The sequence below is a fragment of the Lissotriton helveticus genome, chromosome 3_1 (assembly GCF_964261635.1).
Source record: "Lissotriton helveticus chromosome 3_1, aLisHel1.1, whole genome shotgun sequence".
Classification (NCBI taxonomy): Eukaryota; Metazoa; Chordata; class Amphibia; order Caudata; family Salamandridae; genus Lissotriton; species Lissotriton helveticus.
The window spans coordinates 1,878,415,758-1,878,433,574 of NC_136061.1; the positions used below are offsets into that span (position 1 = coordinate 1,878,415,758).

The window sequence follows — 17,817 nt, forward strand, 5'->3', positions numbered from 1 at the left end:
CCGGAAGGTTGCCACGGGCTTCATAAACAGAAGCCGGAAGGTATGTGTGTCATGTGATCGAAGGGTATGAAAAAAGAAAGAGGACTAGTGCAAGCGAAAGAGAAGAAACGGGGTAAACATAAAAAGGGGAAAAGTTACCGAACTAATATATAGAACCAAGCAGTTGAGGGAACAATGTAAGTATATACACCAAAGTATACACAAATAATACAAAAATAAAATTAAAAGGTTAATCACAAGAAGGAGTCAATTCAGAATCATAAAGCTCAAAAAATGAGCTGTCAGTCAAAATTGCAATACAGTTACAGGTAACATGAAAACTCAATCCGTTCGTTAAGACCATGTGGCTTAATTGAATTAAGTTTATAAATCCAGTGGTTCTCTCGTAATAACATCCTGTTATTGTCTTTGCCCTCTGTTTTTTTGATGATTTCCAATGCCATAAACTTCAATTGAGCAATGTTGTGGTTCATTTCTATGAAGTGTGACGCTACTGATGATTTCAAATTCTTAGTTCGAATGTTAGATTTATGTTCATTAAGACGGGTCTTCAGTTTGCGTTCCGTCTTGCCAATGTACACCTTCCCACACGGCAATTTGAGGAGTTAAATGAGATTGTTGGTATCACACGTGGCTGTGACATTCAAGTTTATATTGTAACATTTCATTGGGTGAGTTAATTTGTTCCCTGGGATTATATTGTGGCAGTTATTGCAATTATTGCACGGTCTAGTTCCTTTTGAAATGGAAGGAGGATCCATAGGTTGTTTTAAGATTTCTCCCAAATTTTTTCCCCTGGTGTAGGCAAATAAAGGTTTGGCTTTGAACATGTCTTTAAAATCTGTCTCCAACTCTAACATTGGCCAATGTTTTAGTATGATGTTTTTAAATGTTGAACTGACGTTAGAATATTTTGATACTATGACCATCCGGTCACTCTCCTTTTTCTTTTTTGGTTGTTGTAACAGATTAAGTCGATCTAGTTTTTCCACCTCATTTTTTGCTTGTTTCAATAAATCGTCTGGATAGTCTCTCTCTTTGAAACGATCAATCATTTCATCCATTCTTATTTTTGCCAAGTTGGGATCAGAAGTGATGCGTTTCACCCTCAGTAGTTGAGACTTGGGTAGGTGTCTTTTCAAAGATGCCTGGTGAAAACTGGTATGATGAAGCATATTGTTACGATCAGTTGGTTTTCGAAAAATGTCTGTTGAGATTTGATCATTTTGTAGATTTATTTGAACATCCAAGAATGTTATGGTTTTTGGATCTATAAGCCAGGTAAACTGGATGCGTCGATTGGCTGAGTTTAAGGTGGTCAAGGCAAGTTCCAAGTTTTCACGTGTGTCTTTCCAAAGGATAAATAAGTCATCTATGTAACAAACATACATCTTTAGATGATTTTTCCACAAAGGGTTAGACCAGATGTTAGCGTGTTCGAATTCACCCATAAAGATATTAGCATATACCGGGGCCGCGCTATTTCCCATGCTGGTGCCCACTAATTGCAGAAACCAATTGTCTTCAGATGTGAAATAGCTATGATATAAAGTGAACATAACTAGTTCCATCAAGAACACTTTCATGGGTTCATCCACACTTAGTTTGAGGATAGCTTGTTCCATAGCTTCTATGCCTTCCTGGTGTGGAATGGAAGTGTACATTGAACTCACATCTGCCGTGCATAGCCAAAGTTCTTCATTTGGTTCTATTTGTATATCTTGAAGCTTTATCAAAAAGTCTGTAGTGTCACGAATGTAACTGGTCAAAGATTGAACGATGGGTTGAAGGTGACGGTCCAAAAACCGGCCTATAGGTTGATGTATACTGCCACAGGTGGATACAATGGGTCGAATCGGTGGGTCCATGAGGTCTTTATGGATCTTGGATCAAGTTGAATCCCAGAAGTCCAAACATATATGCAGTCCCCAAGATCCATAAAGGAAGGATCCGGCGGTGGCTCTTCGGATGCGTGGTACGGCTGCGAGGGCAAGACTGGAGGACCGTAGTTGGCAGGTGGGCGTGTAGAAGGTCAGGCGGTCGTTGAGGTACTTGGGGCCCAGGTCGTGAAGAGACTTGTGTGCGTGGGTGAGGAGCCGGAACGTGATCCTCTTGTCGACGGGGAGCCAGTGCAGGTTCCTCAGGTGGCTGGAGATGTGGCTGCGTCGGGGGACATCCAGGATGAGTCGGGCGGAGGCGTTCTGGATTCGCTGGAGTCTTTTCTGTAGCTTGGCTGTGGTTCCGGCGTAGAGGGCGTTTCCGTAGTCCAGTCGGCTGGTGACGAGTGCCTGGGTGACAGTCTTCCTGGTCTCGGTTGGGATCCAGCGGAAGATCTTGCGAAGCATACGCAGGGTGTTGAAGCACGATGAGGAGACGGCGTTGACTTGTCTGGTCATCGAGAGGGAGGGGTCCAGGATGAAGCCCAGGTTGCGTGCGTGGTCGGTTGGCTTGGGTGCGGTGCCCGGGGCTGGGGCCCACCAGGAGTCGTCCCAGGCGGAGGGCGAAGATCCCAGGATGAGGACTTCCGTCTTGTCCGAGTTCAGTTTCAGGCGGCTGTCCTTCATCCACTCGGCGACGTCTTTCATCCCTTCGTGTAGGCAGGTTCTGGCGGTGTCGGGGTCTCTGGTGAGGGAGAGGATCAGCTGGGTGTCGTCGGCGTAAGAGATGATGTTGAGGTTGTGCTGGCGTGCGATGGCTGCGAGAGGTTTCATGTAGATGTTGAAGAGGATGGGGCTGAGTGAAGATCCTTGCGGGACGCACGCCAGCACAACCTCAACATCATCTCTTACGCCGACGACACCCAGCTGATCCTCTCCCTCACCAGAGACCCCGACACCGCCAGAACCTGCCTACACGAAGGGATGAAAGACGTCGCCGAGTGGATGAAGGACAGCCGCCTGAAACTGAACTCGGACAAGACGGAAGTCCTCATCCTGGGATCTTCGCCCTCCACCTGGGACGACTCCTGATGGCCCCCAGCCCTGGGCACCGCACCCAAGCCAACCGACCACGCACGCAACCTGGGCTTCATCCTGGACCCCTCCCTCTCGATGACCAGACAAGTCAACGCCGTCTCCTCATCGTGCTTCAACACCCTGCGTATGCTTCGCAAGATCTTCCACTGGATCCCAACCGAGACCAGGAAGACTGTCACCCAGGCACTCGTCACCAGCCGACTGGACTACGGAAACGCCCTCTACGCCGGAACCACAGCCAAGCTACAGAAAAGACTCCAGCGCATCCAGAACGCCTCCGCCCGACTCATCCTGGATGTCCCCCGACGCAGCCACATCACCAGCCACCTGAGGAACCTGCACTGGCTCCCCGTCGACAAGAGGATCACGTTCCGGCTCCTCACCCACGCACACAAGTCTCTCCACGACCTGGGCCCCAAGTACCTCAACGACCGCCTGACCTTCTACACGCCCACCCGCCAACTACGGTCCACCAGTCTCGCCCTCGCAGCCGTACCACGCATCCGAAGAGCCACCGCCGGAGGAAGATCCTTCTCTTACCTGGCTGCCAAGACTTGGAACTCCCTCCCCATCCACCTTCGGCTGACCCTGGACCATCTCGCCTTCAGGGAACAACTCAAGACCTGGCTGTTCGAGCAGTAGCATACCCCTCCCCCCAAGCGCCTTGAGACCCTCCCGGGTGAGTAGTGCGCTATACAAATGGCCTGATTGATTGATTGATTGATTATCGTTTTTCTTACATTTTCGACATTTTTACTTTTTCCTTGATGGTTACAATTTATATCGTCTTTACCCTAGATGCTCCCCGATGAAGGGCGAGAGCCCGAAATGCATTGGAGCCGGATACAATAACATATACCTCTGAAGTTGGATTATTGGATTGTTTGAATAACTTTATTGACAATGGATATGAAATGAATATCACTTATTGAACTGAAAATAAACCTTGAGAAACATATTTACTTATTCGTGAATATTTGGAGGAATACACCAGATTGAGTGCCTTGAGGGATGCCATCAATGTTTCATTGATCACACTGTCTTAAAGTGTCATATACAACATGCTGAAACGCAACTAAATGCGTCCTACCTTCTAAACGGGAGCTGGTTGAGATTGTCACAGTGTGTATTCAAAATTAAAATGGTTTTTGAGGTTTCCTGTGGGGAAGTTACAAAACGATAGTGTAAGTTGCGACTCACACGTTTATGGCACCGAAGCGCTGTAACGAGGTTTTTTGCATACCTTAATGTGTTTACAAGTTGGCTGACGTTTTATAGAATTAGGTGCTGGCTCGCAGTTCACACAGTAAGATGGTGCGCGGGTTCTAAAAAAGAAAGACCGGCTCAGAGATGTCAAGAAAGAGTGACCGCAATATGGGGGATTGTGCAAAAAGTGCTCTTGGGAGCGGAGAAACTCACCGTTCGGGTTAGACACGTGGCGTCGGTCAAGTGGGTGTGTCTTCCCGATGTCACTCGGAAGTAGTATAGGTGCACCCATTCACGTGTAGTTATTCACGGCCGTGACCCGGAAAGAAAATACGTGTTCCACCATAATGGAACAGAAAAAATACCACAGGGGTCAGAGAAGGGAAAAAAGGTCCCAACTGAATATTAATTTAGCGAATAGTAATACGATGACGAGAGATAATGGTGGGATTTAAGAATGAGTCAGTGAATATTAAAAAAAAGAAAAAGCGACTGTCTCATGATTATGCCAAAGACATAGTTAAATCAACAAGTATTGTATATGTAAAGACTCGACTGTATGGCTGTTTATAATGTCTGTTAGGAATGTTTACATCTGAATAGCATTTTACAAAAAACTGTTCAGATCAATCCGATCATTTAAATCCTTTGGATGGGTGGTGTTAAGATGGGTAATCCAGAAAATTTCTCTTCGCAAGTGATATTGGGTATTGTCTCTCCCCGGCAGAATTGGTATTAGTTCCAAAACAAGGAATCTTAATTGACTGGGAGTGTGGTTGTGGCTGTTAAAATGAGATGACAGTGGGGATTTGGAATTTTTTGTCCATATGTTGCTTTTATGTTCAATGATTCTTGTCTTTATTTTTCTTTCAGTTTTCCCCACATAGGCCAAGCCACAGGGGCATTTAATCAGATAAATAACATTCCGGCTGTCACATGTCGCTGTTACTCTTAAGGTGATCGTGAAACCGCGACTTGGATGTTTGAAATCTTTTCCTTTGATTATTGCATTGCAATTCCCGCAATTGTGGCAGGGTAAAGTACCCTTATGTGCTTCTGCTTGTTCTTGTGATGTTTTGTTTAGTAGTTCTTTGATATTTTTCGAACGTTGAAATGCAAATCTAGGTAGGTTCCGATAGATGTTGTTGAAATCATCTTCCAGTGTCAATAAAGACCAATGCTTTAATATAATCCGTTTAATTTTTTATGCTGGAGCACCATCTCACATAAAACCAAGCACTCTGCCTTCAGGATTGTTAAGGCCTGCCATAGGAGTGACTTATAGGTGTATATGTGTCTAGATATAAGGTTAGACATAGGAATACTATATCTAAGCAAGGGGTGATTACACGACCTTGCCCCCACTGAGTGATCAGCCAGTTGTGTCAGTTTGGATGGCCAGCCAAGGGTGGCAAAAGATATGCTGCAGCCCCTGGTAGGCCTTGGGTGCACCTATGCCCTGGGTACCTTTAGTACACTGTACAGGGACTCATAGGAGTGACCCAAATCCCAATTGGTGATGTACCTAAAGTATATGGTGTGAATTTAGAGAGAGAACAGCAGAGCTGTGGGTCTGATTAGCAGGCCCACAACCACATTAAGTCGAAAACCAGTGAAGCAAAACGCAAAAAAATGGGGTTACCATAGGAAAGCAGACCCTACTCTCCTACAAGCTCCATTCCAGATGTGCCACCATTTGTTTGGCTCTTTCTACTCTCGGTGCTTAGTGGGCTTCGTATTCCCAGGGGGAATATAACGGATAAGATGATTTAGTTTCTCAGCTTTTGAGAGGTTTCTCTCTTTCTCGCTCACTGATAAAGACTTGTTTTCCTCTGTGGGATTTGCTTTTAGTTTAGAAGACCCTCACCTTCTTTCCTTCTGAGCCTCTGGATCAGGCAGACATTACATTTTTTAACTTGGGGGAAGTATTCTTGGTAGCTGTAAGATCAGCTAGAAGGATTGGTGAAGTTGCAACTCTTTTGGCTAGAGAGTTTTCTCTTTCCTTTTGTTAATAATGGAGTGGTTCTTAAGCTAGACTCATCCTTTGTACCCAAGGTAGCCCCAGCTTTTCATAAAAGTCAGGAGATCATACTCCCATCTCTTTCAGATGTGTCTGAATCTAACCATGTGTTTCAGTGGTGTTTACTGGATAATAGGGCTTTGTAAATTTATCTTGAGAGATTTAAATCATTTAGGAAATCTGAACCCCTTTTTATCCCGTTTGGCTCCACTAAAAGGGAGGTCAGACCTAGTTAATTTTCATTAGCTCATGGATTAAGTAGGCAATTGTTTTGGCCTACTCTTTGACTGGTACTCCTCCTCCTCTTGGAATTCAGGAGTGTTCTACCTGAGGTATGGCAGCAGCTTGGGTGAATTGAAAGGGGGTCCATAGCTGAAATTTGTAGGCAGCTACATGGGCCCCTAATACTTTTATGAAACATTATAGATTCCAAAATGTTTTGAATGCTAATACGATTTTTGGGCTTGTGGTGTTGGATTTTGTGTTGACCGAAGCTTAATTTGTTTTTGTTTAATAAATTACTTTTTCCTCTATCTTTAATTGTTGTGTGAACTGTCTCTTATTGATCTTTTGTATATATGAAGGTCAGTTTACACTGCTTTGGCATTACTCAGTAATGAAGAGGGACATGGACATAAAGAATGTAGAGGTTATGCTCCTATTACCTTTCAGCACTGTTCCCATGAACGCGCGCGGCCGCGTGCGCGTGCACTTCCCTACTCTCGAGCGCGCAGTCCCATGTGTGGAGCGCGCACATAGGGTACAGAGGGCACATGCCACGAGAGTATTCGCGCCGATGCCGCTTTTAAAAGGCGCCCGCCGTGAAAAAACTGGCATTTCCTGATTGTGGAGGACGGCGGCGGAAGTGACCACTTTCAAGTGAGCAGAGGTAAGTGTTCTAATGTGGCCACTTGCTGGCCTTTTGTTTTTGCTGGGTTCGCTTTTGTTTTGCTGCCCTGTAGTGCACACACTGTTGGTTTTATATTCTTTTATAGTTAAAAGCGAGGCTGCGGGCAGATTGAGTGCTTTTGTTAAACTATCCATGTTAATCGCAGCTCGTGAAGGGGCTGCGATTAACATGGATAGTTTGACAAATGCACTCAATCTGCCCGCAGCCTCGCTTTACTTACACAACAGATGGAAGAACCATTTCCGAAGATAGCACGCTTTTTTCCCCATTGGACTGCTATTTGTTTTTTAAACGCAACATTAGCTTACGGTGTGCTTCTATTGCATCTGCTTTATATTCTCCCGTTCTGTCAAATGGGCGACTTCCTGATTTTTCAGTGATTAGACTCGGACTGCTGCGTTTTATTGAGCCGGCGTCCGGGCTTGAGTCTGCTGGGAATTCCTGGTGACCCCTTGAACGGGGTATTCGCTATTTCAGTTAAAACTATTTACAGCAATGGCAGCTTTGGCGATGAAGCGTGAAGGCCCTCAGTTCATCAGTGAAGCTGCAGCACGAGGCAATGCTGCAGTTTTGGACTATTGCAGGACATCTGTATCTGCCTTGTCGGGGCTACAGCAGGAATTCTGGGTCTGCCTGACTGGCCTGTACGGCTTTGTCTTTTATTTCCTGGCTTCGTTTCTCCCAGTGGTTAATTTGTAAAAAAAAGAATTCCCGGGGCTCTCATCAGAAGGCAGTTTCGACCGGCCAATTTCTCCTATCAGCACTGCCTAACACATTGCTAACAAACCCTACAAGTGGTATGGGGGAAGTGGCGTAATGGCCAGAGCTGCCAATTTTGGGGCTGGGGAATCAGGTTCGATCCTCGGCCTGGACTCAACATCCTGTGATTCTGGGCAAATCACTTAATCAACCTGTGCTCACCAAAAATGAATGATTAGGTGCTGTTGTTCAGCCAGCTCATATTAAGCACAACCAGGAGGTCAAACATAACAGAAGGAAACAGACTAAACATTATTCCTAATTGATTTGCGCATTCATTCGAGGCTAAGAGGAAGATTAGATATGTTTGTGCTACGGTATTCTACATACTGAGCATCATCCACATGTGCTTCCTCTTTTTTTTCTGTTGTTTTTGTTTTAGCTCAGCTCGATGTTCGGAATACAATACAAGTTTTGCTGGTTTCACGATTTGGGTTTTAACTTGTGGCGATGGTACTGATTTCACTCAAATGTCACTAGACTGCAGGTTAGCAAGAGATGAAACCAGGAATTCACACGCCTTGTGGGGATCTTGTTGACTTTCAGCCACAGTAAACACTTCACTGTGTTTCTGGAATTGATCGAAGTTTGGCAGTCATGAAATGTGTGAGGCCTCAAAGTGTAAGTGAAATTAGAGTCACTCTTGCGCCTGTCTCGTGCTATCAGATAAATTACGTAACATTAGTCTATGTTCACCCACTTTATAGAATACATAAACTAAAACTGGAGTGAGGTTTAAAACGGAGCTCCTACAGAATACGCCACTTATGCATATATGTAAATGTAAATGTAGTTGAGCTTATATAGCGCACAGCTACCCGCAGTGGGTTTCCCGGCGCTTGCTTAGGGAACCCTTCCTGGTATTCCCCTGTGAGATAGCAGGGTATCCACAAGGTGAAAGTCAGGCATCCCGCCGCGAGGGGCCGTTGTGGAGATTAAGCAGGCTATTGCCCAGAGTCGCAGAGTGTGAACCCGTGAGTCGAGGAGGCACCGGGGCGAGATTTATCAAGTCCGTGGAATTTTTAGCCCTAAACCCCGCCGAGGCGTGGAATTGAACCCTGGTCCAGGACCGATCTCAGCTTCCGGGTCTGCTGCCTCTAACCCCTGAGCCACACTTCTCCACATATGGTGCCCAGTTACCAGGAATGCTATTCCCTTTCCGTGCCCCACTCCTACCAAAGTTGCTGATAGCAGGGGTGTACGTACCTCGCTGAAGTGAGGAATTACAAGGGGGGGGCGAGATTTCAGCACCTGATTTACTACTTTCTTCTATTACTTTCATCTGAACATTTCGCTGCTTTCAGATGCTGAAGTGTCCTTGTGAACTGCTCCTGATCTTGTAACGGGGCCCAAAGATGTGTCATGGACGTGTTAAACTTAAAGCGAAATGTTTATGCCACGAGGGAGAGGGGGGCAGGAGTGGCTGCCCGTGTAGAATAGGGCAGTATCCTGGCTCATCAACAGCTCACACCCGGAGGTCCTGGTCACACACTACTACCAGCAGCATCATGTTAAATCACTACTTACTGGGACAGCCTTTTAGTTTTATTTCATCAGAGGCCTGCTGCGTAACACGCTGCTCGCTTCATGACATCCGTTGAAAATCGCTGCAGCTGCGCAGTATGCCTGGGCGGGCTGCAGCGAGCACAGTGATCCCATTGGTCCAACTCAGGACACACACTTGACGATTTGTCAAGTAGGGACGGGGCGGGCTAAATGTATAGTTTGCAACTAAGGGGTCATCATTGGTAGCGTGTGATTTATGATAAGGCAGGGACCCTGGCAGTTTCTAAGCGTGTGCCTTCATAAGGCGGGCTGCTGTGATGCAATATCAGCTCTTCACCGGTGTGCAGCCAATATCGCATGTAGACCCGGCCCTGAAAATTAAGTGCCGGTGCTAAGCACTGGCACAAATTAAGCACTGGTTTCTCCTATCTCTACTTTTAGTGCTAAAATCTGGCCGGCGGTGGAACAAATATTTCAAATCCCGAAGACCACTCTTCACCGGAGGACTTGTTGGAGGCCTATTCACTTATGTCCTTCAAGGAGTAACAGCAATAAGCAGGGAGGGGAAGAGCGCACCAAAGGAGGAAGGTTATAAAAAGAGAAAGCACTACTTACTCTTTTTTATGTAACTTGTGTAATTACTGCTATTGTATTACTTTCCTTTTCCCGCTCGATGCTCGATATTGCATTTATGTCCTCCCTTCCATCCTATTGTGAAGCGCTCTAATATCCTTCGGGATCATGTTTGCGCTATATAAAACTTTGTAAAAAAATAAATAAATATAGCAAGTCTGCAAACCTGGCAGATTACCCTAAAAAGCCCACAAGCTGTGTTTTTAAACTTGCTGCATTGTTTGCATTTAGCCATGCTGCTGGAGAATGTAGGCATGAAATGAAAGTTGAAGGCGTTTCAGTTTGTAACATAAGAAATGTAGGCCCTTACCCTACATTCACAGCATACCACATCTGTGGATCTGAAAGATGTCCAGCAATGGTTAAAGGAAAATCTAGATAGGTTACAGCTGGGGCATTCAGCTATGTAAGAGCCTGTGGTAGAGCGAAAGGCTGTACTGTTTGCAAAGCTCTGTTCTCCATCGCCAGTGGCGCACAAACTTTATATATCTTACATGTTAAGCTTGGTATGTGGCTTTCTAGGTTTTTCTCTAATCTTCTATTAAGGGCATCAGAGTGTGCTGCCTTATGGTCCCAAAGGCATCATAAAGATTGTGTTTCCAACAGCAAATCATAGCAGCGCTCCCCTAATCTCATTGCCGCATGGCTCCAGGCTGCAGTAAATAAATGTAAAATTACAATGATGGCCCCGCTGCTAATTGCCGGGGAGTGACTGGTGCAGCAGCCAGGGCAGCCCACCGAAGTAAACCCGATTTGCGGTGGCTCTGATCACAGCCTTGAGGCCTCACAAGTGAGTGAGACTGACCGTGCCTGCTGCCGAATGGGTTAATATGAATTAGAGAAAAGCAGTTTGGAGATATTTTACCGCTTCCCATTCTCAAAAAGCTTTTACTTCTAATATTTATCTCTTTCCATCATTGCTTATTTTGCTCAGGAGAAAGTGTCACTCATAGTCCTTGAATGGCACTCATAATTACACTGACATTATGCAAATGGCGCACATAGGCAATCTGAAACCTTGGCCGCTATGGGAGAGCGGGACATGAAGCACAAGGAACGCTGAGCACGGCTGCCGGCAAAGCTACCTGCCAGCGCGTCCTTCACCTGGGCGCAGTGTTCGAGGCTGCCTTCTCAAAACAATGCAGCAAGTTTAAAAACCTGGCTTGTGTGCTTTTTAGGGTAATCTGCCCAGTTTGCAGACTTGCTGTATTGTTGTGGTAGTAAAGCGGGGCTGCGGGCAGATTGTGTTCTTTTATTTAAATATCCATGTAAATCGCAGCCCCTTCACGAGCTGTGATTAACACATTGGGGCACATATGGTAAAGGCAGAGAAAGTGGTCTAGTGCCAGCTAACCAATTTCCTTAACAGTACCATCTTGGTACCACTAGCAGCAGAAACTCGAGCTAACCCAATCGACTTAATGGCTGGATGTTTTCCATGAACCCATGGCAATGAATCTGGACAAAAGAAGTACAGGTCTATGAACAATTTTAAAATCCTCCCTAACATGTTGAACAAAGGGAAAATATATTGCTTTAAATATGTTCAAGATATGGGGTTGGGCCATGTTATGGATACCAACACTGGCTGGCTGACTCTACAGTCTTGCCTGTACATTTGAGATGACTAAAGATCAAATATATAACTCACACCTTTTCCAAGTTACGGCATGAACATTAGACAGCATAAATCAGAATGGAGAGAGGCAATCATTGCTTACTGTTTCTGTCTAAACTGTGATACAGAAAACATGACAATCGGCATGTATTTCATGAGCTCATGTTAGAAAATAAGCGGGCTTCTTTCTAGGCTTTAGGCTTCCATCACACACTTTAATGCATGGCATGCACGAACAGTGACCATGTGAACAATCTGCAAAATCTGTGTTGTATGTGACAATATAAAAATACATAAAATGCCATGCCACACAAGCAAAGTCAGAACATATCCCTTTTAAAATATTTGTTTACTTAAGCAGGGTTTCCTTGCAGGGCAGAGCCAACACCTCACTAGCTATGATTCTCCAGTAGCCATGTGAACATATGACTGGAAAGTGCTTCCCAGCACCAGATTCATGGCCTATTTTTGGCTCATCTATCACCATCTGTTACCTAAAAGTAAGTCATTCATTATTTATGAATCTATCATTTAATTGGTATCGGCGAGTAGTGAGTGAGTTAGCGTGAGTGCCACAGTTTGGTTGTTGAACAATTGTGCAGCACGCCCCCAGTGCGCTGTACCCGCTCCTCCGCTACTTTATAATGAGTCAAAACTTCCACTAGACAAAAAACAGATCTCTCTGCAGCTGGTCCATCAATCCCCAGAGTTATCCAGCCAAAGTGAAGAGGAGAAGCCTGTATTGATCCCAAGTTTTCTGGTACCACATTGTTAAGCCACTAATTGTACATACTTCTCCAAGTCCACCTTAACACCTCCCAAGTCCCTGACCACTACCCTGCACGCATCAGTGCGGCCCTCTGTCACACCACAACCAAATATTTTTGACCCTCAGAAAAATATTTGCGAGTACCCATGGTCTATTGTAAATGTGATTACATGCAAATGTGTGTGAATGGGACACATATCTGTTAAAACATTGACATGGCAAAAGGTAAGGAAAACGCATGAGAGTGGATGGATTGTGTGGGTAGGTGCATACAAGTTTAGCCTAATGGGTGCTGATAATGAAGCACAGGGGCACGTGCTTAATTGCCTAAACTGGAATCCCAGGTAACTATTTGGTCGTTTTTCCTAATGGAGTATCTGGGCCAGTCCCATTCATTTTTTGTAACTCTTAGAGCCTTTGCTAACCATCTTGTCTTCAATTGCAGGTTTGCAGTCTGTAAGGTATTTGGATTTAAATGGTCAGGCGTGAGTACCCACAAAGACAAGGTAATTCTGTGTATGTTCCACATTGGATTTTGGGGGTGCTGGGTAAATAGATTCACAATCTGCACGCCTTTTCTTTTGCAGGTTTGTGAGACCGTGCTACAAATACAGTTGTACAGGCAGACGGGAGTACAGGCAGAACAAACAGGTAATTGTTTGGTAGAGTTAAACTGTGGTGCATCTTGTGTTCTTGTGTATTGTAGAATAACAACATACCTTACCCATGTTTTCTTCTGTTGCAGGTTTCGCAGACTGTACCCCACACATTTGAACGGGAGTACGTGAGTACAAGCAGAGCAGGTAATTGTTTGGTAGTCTTAAATTGTGGAGCATCTTTTACATATGTAATATAACAACATACCTTACCCATGTTTTCTTCTGTTCTAGGATTCGCAGACAGTACCCCACACATTTGAATGGGGATACGTGAGTACAAGCAGAGCAGGTAGTTGTTTGGTAGAGTTAAACTGTGATCCATCTTGTGCATTGTAATTTAACAACATACCATACCCATGTTTTCTTCTGTTCTAGGTTTTGCAGACAGTACCTCACACCTTTGAACGGGCATACATGAGCATAATCACAACAGGTAATTGTTTGGTAGAGTTCCTTTATGGTGCACATGGTATATTGCTGTATCACAAATTCACAATGTGCTGTAACAATCTTTACTTCTATTGCAGGCTCTACGGACAGTGCATCATTTAAGTTTGAAAGGGCAGGCCAGTGGACAGAAATCCAAGTAATTACACTCTACGTTTTGCCGGAAATGCCTCTATATTATGTAACAGATTGCAATCATGAGCATAGGCATCAACTTTAGCTATGTTTCTTTATTTTGCAGGCTTTGTGGCATAGCAGGCTAAACCCAGTTATCACAAATATGTTCAAGCGCAAAGCTGTACCTTCTGCAGAGTGTGATGCTTCACCACAAAGGAAGAAATGCTGCCTTGTATTCAAGGAAGAGTGGATGAAAGAAATTGTGGAGGCTGAGACACAGAAATCACGAAGCAAGGTTCGCGTGCAACTTGGGGAACTATTTCAATACAGTCCAGACGTGGGCTTGATTTGCAAAGCATGTGCCGAAGCCAAGATTGTTGGGGACTTTTCTACAGGGAAGAAATGGAGTGATGGCTGGAAACTGGATTACCTGAAACGCCATCTAATTAGCAAAGTTCACGAGTCTGCCATGGTGATATTGAGAAACAGAAGTGCTGCTGCCAGGTTTGGTTTTGGAGTGCGGGCAATGCTGACAGAAACTGCCACTGACAAAGCAAATAGAATGGAAGTAGTTGAATGACAAAGATCCCTGCCTGAGGAGATAAGGATTCTCATCAACAATGTGTTGCTGGCAATGAAGATGCATACTTCAATGTTATCTGTACAAGACATCCATGACCACCTAGCTTTGTATGTGAAGATACCAGACAGCTGGAGGAGCAAGAACTATGCCTTTGAGTTCCTTGAGGCCATCAATAGCGTGATACACTGTGAAGGTATGGCAGAACTTCGTGACACTTTGTATCACACATTGATAATTGATGAGAGCACAGATATTTCTGTTACAAAAATGGTCATCCTGTATTTCAAGTTCCGACCTGTAACCTCAACAGAGCACAAAACACTGTTTGGCAGCATAGTGAAGCTGACTAGTTGTAATGCTGAGGCTATCAATACCGCTGTGAAAGAATTCTACACTGCCAATGAACTGGACCTCATGAAAATGGTCATGTTCACAACCGATGGTGCGTCTGTGATGCTGGGTAAAAATAATGGTGTTGCTACTCGCCTTAAACAATCCATCCCCCATCTAGTTGAGCAGCATTGTGTCGCTCACCGAGAAGATTTGGGAGTTGATGATGCCTGGAAGAGGGTTCCAATGATTAAAGAGATGGAGACATTACTGAGAACTGTCTACACTGTTTTCTCCAGATCTCCTGCAAGGAAGTCAAAGCTGGATGAAATGGCATCAGTCACTGATTGTGAAGTGGTCTCTTTTCGATCATTGAATGAAGTCCGGTGGCTTTCAAGGCATTTTGCAGTTGGTGCACTAATTCGGAATTATGAGGCTGTTCTTAAGTACTTTGAGCATGAAAAAGTTGAAGAGAACGATCCAGTTGCTAAATATTGTTACAAAAAGCTATCTGACTCAAACTACCGTATTTCCCTTGCAGTACTTAATGACCTTCTGAGTGAATTTGCATCTTTGTGCAAACTGTTCCAAAAAAGTTCTTTGACTACTGTTGAAGCTGTACAGTATGCAAGAGCAAAGATTGCCCAAATTAATGAACAATATTTGGGGGACACTGTCTTTTGGAGCAGCAATGTAAAAGATATGATTGTGTTGTACAAGGAAAGGCAAGAGTTTGACAGTGGACCTATTTTGTCCTTTGTTTCCCTTCTTTGTGAGCACATGCAAAAAAGGTTCCCTGAAGATGAAGTGAAAGAATGGGCAAGTTTTGAAATACAGGCAATAGCAACACAATCACATTTTGATTTTGGGACTGAGAATATACAAAGACTTGTTGAAAAGTATAAAAATGTCTTGGTCCTGGGTGATTGTGAAACACCAGAAGATGTTGTTCGGCAATACAGAGATTATAAATATGTGGTGGCAGAACATGTAAAGGGTGGGTTATTTACCACTTTTCAAGACCTGGTGAATTTCACTGTACGCAATGCTGCTCAGTATAGTGTTGTGTCTCAGCTTGTTGATGTCTGTGCAACATTTCAAGTATCTAGTGCAGATTGTGAACGAGGATTCAGCCTCATGAATACTATCAAGAGTAATTTGAGGAATAGACTAGAGCAGAAGCATTTGGATATGCTGATGAGGACAAAGGCCTACCTCCTGAATGGGAAAGTTGACCTTGATAGAGTGTATCAGCACTGGAAAATTGGCAAGGATCGCCGTGAGAAGCAACCCTGTCACCCATCTAGTGATGTAAATGTAAATGTAAATGTTTTTGAGCTTGTAAAGCGCACTGCTACCCGTCCATAGGTCTCCTGGCGCTGTATAACTCTGGGGAACCCGTCCTGGCTTTCCCTGTGGGATGGTCCCTTGCTAGGAGTCCCCAAGGTGGAGCCAGGCATCCCCGGAATTGGTGGGGCCGTTGTGGAGATTAGGCAAGCTAATGCCCAGAGTTGCCGAGTGGAACCCCTGATTAGAGTAAGCACCGAAGCGAGAATTATCGAGTCCGCTGACCAAGGTCCACGACCCTGCCGCGTCGGGAATTGAACCCTGGTCCCCGGCCGACTTCTGCTCTCGGGCCTGCCGCCTCTAACCAGTGAGCCACACTACTCCACACTCAAGTGATGCCACTTGACATGTCTGTACGGCTCTCTCCCACAGTCCATGTTTGCCTGGATGTCTAAGTTTTACAAACTGGCTCTGGTGGGATAGCCCAACATTACTCAGCAGCTCTCACATCAAATTGTAAATATGTAATATAATTTTGTAACTTATTGTGTACATGTGATATTGTATAGGCTCTCAATATTTCCCCACCCAATGAACAGTGCTCCAGTTAAGAATGTTTAGTAAAATCTAATGATGGTACCACCACTGTAGTCTTGTGCTTTTCTAAGCCTGAAGTGTACTTGTCTGTGTAACTAATTCATGTAATGGCGTGTTTATCCAATTTGCAAACCGACCTTAAGACCTTTAACGTGGCGCTGTATGTGTGAAAATGCACCATCTTTTCACTTTTTTAAGTAAATATTTAGAGTGATATTTGGCATGGCACACGCGTGTTGTCTGGTTCCTGGCGCACATAGCCATGGTTGCAGCGCACAGAGACCCTCCATTGCCGCACACAGAGGAAAAAAATTAGAGGGAACATTGCCTATCAGTATTCTTCATTACTCTTAGCCCTGTAGGTCTACTGACCTTCATTTCTATTGTATATGCTTGGTAAAGGGTATCCTTATAGGATGTTCATTCGCTGTTCCTTTTTTCTCTCTCTCTCTCTCTCTCTCTCTCTCTCTCTCTCTCTCTCTCTCTCTCTCTCTCTCTCTCTCTCTCTCTCTCTCTCTCGAGAGAGAGAGAGAGAGAGAGAGAGAGAGAGAGAGAGAGAGAGAGAGAGAGAGAGAGAGAGAGAGAGAGAGAGAGAGAGAGAGATGTTGATTTCACCTCATTAGCAATTAATGGGACATGGACAATCAGGATTAAGAGCAATGATGATTAGTGGTAAGTAATAGGAGCATTACATTAATTGAGATAATGAATTAAAAATTTAGAGAATATAAGGTTTGTTCCATCTAGTATTGAGGTAAATTGGAAAAAGTGCTCCGCAAGGTAAAGCAGAAGGCACTAAGTAGAACCAAATTCTTCTCAAGTAAATGCATAATATTACATAAAGGTGCCTCTGATATGTAGCAGCATGCCAGCATCAAGCCAACAAGGAAGGGGAAATGTTCCACAAAAGTTGGACACGCTGAAAGAATACCAGTGGCCATGGGAAACATGGCATGTATAGTTGAATCAACCTGCTCAACGTCCACACCAGAAAGAGAAGTGGCACAGCCAAGGGTTCAAAAAAGGCCCCTGCAGGTCCTGTGGTGCGGGGGGAGGCATACCCATACTGGAGGGGGCCGTCAGCCCCTACTGATGTGAGTGTGAGAGGCCCCTTCAGCATATCTTGCAGGGGGGGCCATTTATGTTTTGTTACACCACTGTGCACAGCCAATGCCAGTGGACATGGTGAAGGCAGGAGGTGTGTAAATGAGAACCATAGTGTTGTGAAGTTCTTACTAATCCGTAGGACCTGCACATTGTTTGGACAACATAAACTAAGGGCTTCCATTTCAGACACCCCACAGGATATGTTGGTCTATAGACCAGATAGCTCACACTGCTACCATAAGCCCCCCTAACCTACCAGGGAGCAAATAGTTTCTGGCAGCCGCCGAACATGAC

The 17,817-nt window shown here is 44.7% G+C and overlaps 1 protein-coding gene and 1 pseudogene across 1 annotated transcript in view; one reads left to right on the forward strand and one right to left on the reverse strand.

The window, feature by feature from the left end:
• The window catches only part of LOC144823935 (sperm-specific sodium:proton exchanger-like), a 5,382,759-nt gene that overhangs the window by 1,200,600 nt on the left and 4,164,342 nt on the right, over nucleotides 1-17,817 (reverse strand). The gene's annotated exons all lie outside the window — the stretch shown is intronic.
• LOC144825347 (zinc finger protein 862-like) overlaps nucleotides 7,607-17,817 on the forward strand; it is a 40,809-nt pseudogene continuing 30,598 nt past the window's right edge.